The sequence below is a fragment of the Loxodonta africana genome, chromosome 26, assembly GCF_030014295.1.
Source record: "Loxodonta africana isolate mLoxAfr1 chromosome 26, mLoxAfr1.hap2, whole genome shotgun sequence".
NCBI lineage: Eukaryota > Metazoa > Chordata > Mammalia > Proboscidea > Elephantidae > Loxodonta > Loxodonta africana.
In genome coordinates this window covers 32,771,707-32,775,917 of record NC_087367.1, presented here as the reverse complement: position 1 = coordinate 32,775,917, position 4,211 = coordinate 32,771,707, and positions in this window count along the sequence as shown.

Below are 4,211 nucleotides of genomic sequence, written 5' to 3'. Positions count from 1 at the left end.
CCCCCAGTTGCAAATTTTTTCGTTCCCCAAGGCCTGGAGGATGGCTCTAGGTGCTCACCAGGGTCTATCTCAGGCCTAGGGATTCAGCTGCTAAACAGACTTGGGGGTGGGGAGTGCAGTAATATATACACAAGTACTTAGGTTTTGCTCAGAGTGCCGTTCTCCTCAGGTTCCGGAGGTGTGAGTAGGCTGTGTGGCTGGCTGCTTCTCCCTGAGGAAATTGCAGCTGAATGCTAGTACCAGCCCGCCACTGCCACTGCCAGCACTGCTCTGGGAATGGTGCCTGAGGGCTCCCAGGATTCAGGTCCAGTAACTCCTCTCCACTTCTGAATGGTGTCTTCCTAACCCTGCCCCTCGGTTCGTTGTCTAAGTTTGCCTTTGATGCTCAGGGCTCCCAGCTTGTCACAAATATACTCATTTCACTTTTTTTTCAGGTCTTTGTTGTAAAGATGGCTCGCCAGAGGCATCTGTCTATTCCATCATTTTGGCTCCACCTCCCTATATCTCTCCTCTCTTTGCAAACTTGTAGATTTTCTCTCTTCTTTCAATTTTGAAGTTTCACAATGATGTCTATTTTTATCCTTTGTGCTGGCCACTTGAATTGATTCTTTTGAATTTAGAAAAATATGGCCTTTAGTCCTTGGTTATTTTATTGAATTATTTCTTCGATGATTTTGTACCCTTCAGTTCTTAGTTTTTTATTGCTGAATACTCTGTATTTGGCTGGTGAACCTCCTGCGCTTGTCCTCCAACATTCCTGTTTCTCCCCTCATGCTCTCCTCCCTGGAAGATTTTCCCACCTTTATGTCCCAAACTGTCTGCTGAGTTTTTCATTTCTGTGCTCATATTTTAAATAAGTTTTTAAAATTCATTTCTTTTTATTTTGTTTTAGTAGCATTCTATTTTTGTTTCATTCATGTAATAACTTCTTTTATTTTTCTGAATTCATTAACACTAGTTTTTTTTTTTTTTTCTTTTTCTTCCTGAAGCATCTGCTTCTCCAAGTTGTTTTTCTTAAATAACTTTTGGGTGCTATCCTTCATGCTAAACACTTTCCTCATGTATCTGATGATCCTCATGTGTGAGAGTAGGAAACTTTATTGGAAAATCTGAGAGGATGTGTTATGGATTCAACTGTGCCCCCCAATTCATTTTGTAAACCCTAACCCCTACACCTGTGTATGTAATCCCATTTGGGAATTTTTTGTTATGTTAATGAACCTGTATTAGTGTAGGATGTGTCTAAAGTCAATCTCTTTTGAGATATAAAAGAAATTAAAGCAAGCAGAGACGGGGAAGATAGGTGCCATGCCACATGAAGATCGCCAAGGAGCTATGGAATAGAAACCAAAGAGAAAAGGACCTTTTCTCGGAGCCTACAGAGAAAGAAGCCTTCCTCTAGAGCTGTGTCTTAGTCATCTAGTCCTTCTATAACAGAAATACCACAAGTGGATGGCTTTAACAAAAAGAAGTTTATTTTCTCACAGTAAAGTAGGCTAAAAGTCCAAATTCGGGGCATTGGCTCCAGGGGAAGGTCTTCTCTCTCTGTTGGCCTTCTCATCAATCTTCCACCAGACTAGGAGTTTCTCTGTACGGGGACTCTGGGTATAAAGGATGTGCTTTGCTCCCGGCACTGCTTTCTTGGTGGTATGTGGTCCCCCGTCTCTCTGCTTGATTCTTTCTTTTATATCTCAAGAGATTGCCTCAAGACACAATCCAATCTTGTAGACTGAATCCTGCCTCACTAATACAACTGCCACCTATCCTCCCTCATTAACCTCATATAGGCAGGATTTACAACGTATAGGAAAATTGCACAATACCTAGAATCATGGCCCAGCCAAATTGGTACACATATTTTTTGGGGGACATAATTCCATCCATGACAAGCTGACACCCTTAATTCAAATTTCTAGCCTCCTAACTGTGAGAAAATAAATTTCTCTTTGTAAAAGCTATCCACTTGTGGTATTTTTGTTATAGCAGCACTATGTAACTAAAACAGGATAGTTGGTGACTCTCATCTATGGGATGTACAATAGAATGATCTCTCTGGGCCTTTTCATGAAAGGACTCCTAATATTGGTATTTTTAAGTCTTTCCTTTTGGGCTGGTCAGATTCATCAAAAAAGAATCTTCTGTCTGTTGCTAGAATTTTGGGAGCCAATTTGGGGATGAGAAGTGGGAGTCTAATACGTAACTAATATGTAAACTTTTTGGGGGCTTTTGTGTAAACATTAGCTGCATACCTCCATTTTTAGTATCATCCCCCTGTCTTTATCTGTATCAGATGTTCTGTAGTATTAAGATCCTCTATTTTACTCTTTTCAGAGAATAAACATCGTGTCTTCCACCTGGACGTCTTGATGGCAGGAGGCGATTTGGTGATCTAATAGTTTCTCAAACAGACTTCCAACCACTCCTCTGTCTTTCAGCTCTGTTTCCAGACACACATGGCCTGCAATCCCTGTACCTCTTGGGGATCCTGTGTTATAAATCGGATTGTTTCAATTCACCCGCTTTATCCAAAAATCTAGTCCCTGTTATTGTTGTTGTTGTGTGCTGTTGAGTCAATTCTGACTCAGAGTGACCCTATAAGACAGATTGGAACTGCCCTATAGAATTTCCTAGGCTGTAATTTTTTTTTTTTTTTAATGTTTACAGGAGCAGATCACCAGGTCTTTTCTCCTGTGGATTGGCCGGTGGGTTCAAACCACCAACCTTTTGGGTAGCAGCTTAACCATTGTGTCACCAGGACTCTTTATCCCTGTTATTGCTACCTCAGAAATCTCTCTTTTATTTATCCTCTCCTTTAGGAGGTCACAGTATCTTCATTACTTTTTAGATGTATTATATCATTAGGTTTTAAAAATGACTTTATCCTTTCTGAGAAAATTAATAGGCTTTTAATTATCTAACCCTCTTCATCAATATATATAGAATACTGCCCAAGTTTCACTTCATACATGTTAATTTCTACTCTTAAAACTGCATTTGCTCCCTGGGTAATTAAACACTGATCTCCACCCTGCATTCCTGACTCTTCATACAAGATCCACATCTTCTTGGGCTAATCTTTCATTACATCCTATACTCAACCCAGTAAATCTAGCTTTTGTATGGTCCTGTCTCCTAATTTTTGACTCCCCACTTCTGTTTCTTTGCTTCTCACTGTTCTTAGAACCTAGATGTTCTTCCCCACCCTTTTTTGATTATCACAATCTTATTTTTCTCCTCACTGTTCATTTCCAGTGTTACCTCCAATATGGAATTTTTATTTTACTATTCCTTTATTCATTTGTCCATCCTTTGCTTATTCTGTGTATATTGACATCCTACAATGTACCAGGCAATGTAATAGGCTCTGAGGATACATTGGTAAGCAAGAAAGACATTGTCCTTGACCCAAAAGGTCTTACAGTCCATTGGAAAGAGGTGAGGAGTAGGGCATAGATATTAAATAACCACACAATAAATACATAGTTACAAGTTGTGAAAAAAAATTGTGAAGTGTTATGAGAGGAACTGGATGTGTCTGAGAAGTCAGTGAATGCTTCCCTGCCTAAGTGATATTTGAGCTGGATCTGAAGCTGGGGAGGGGGCAGAGCATTCTTGGTAAGGGGAAGAACAAGTGCAAATACCAAGAGATGTGAAGGACTAAGGAATATTCAAGGACCTGGAAGAAGGCCACTGTGGCAGATACAAAGAGAGAGTGAGAAAGTGGTAGATGGTGGGACTAAAGAGTCTGGCAGGGGCCAGATCAAACATGGCCTCTAGTCCAACTGAAGGAATCTTGGGCTTTGACATAGACTAAAAAGAAGTCCTTGAAGCGTTTTGAGTGGAAGAACCTGCTGTTAGATTTGCACTTTCACAAGGCCACTCCAACTGCAGCATGTAAAATACCTTGTATGGGTCCAGAATGGAAGCAGATAGACTATTGAAGAGGCAGTTGCAATTCGGACATAAGGGAGATGATCGTGACTTGAACTAGGATGACAGCAATGGTGATGGAAAGAAAGTTTGAGAAATATTTAGGAAGTAAAGTTGACAGGACTTGCTGAGTGGACTGAATGTGGCTGGTAAGGGAGAGAGAAGGTTCTTGAACTTCTGGCTTGCTCAAGGGTGGATTTTGGTGCTATTCACTGAGTTGGGAAAAATTTCATCCTAATTTAGGACATTAAAGGATAATACAAGGCATAGTGTGCCAATTT